We start from the raw sequence: 248 nt of genomic DNA on the forward strand, positions 1-248 counted from the left end.
AGGAATGGAAAAGTAAAACTGAAAGATAATTAAATCCCTTTTCCTTATAATTGATTACACGTCTTTGAAGAGGAAGGATTTCGGCCTTTCATACGCATTCTGAACTTACCTAGCACAATTTTAGAATGTCAGATTAAAAATCAATTCATTCCATTCCTTTGATTTGCAGAATGGAACTCTTTGTAAGAAACGAAACTAATTTTGTCACACATTAAAAATAAATGCTCTCGGCCAGGCGTGGTGGCTCA

The sequence above is a fragment of the Propithecus coquereli genome, unplaced genomic scaffold (genome assembly GCF_000956105.1).
Source record: "Propithecus coquereli isolate 6110/MARCELLA unplaced genomic scaffold, Pcoq_1.0 Scaffold123, whole genome shotgun sequence".
In the NCBI taxonomy this organism is placed as follows: Eukaryota; Metazoa; Chordata; class Mammalia; order Primates; family Indriidae; genus Propithecus; species Propithecus coquereli.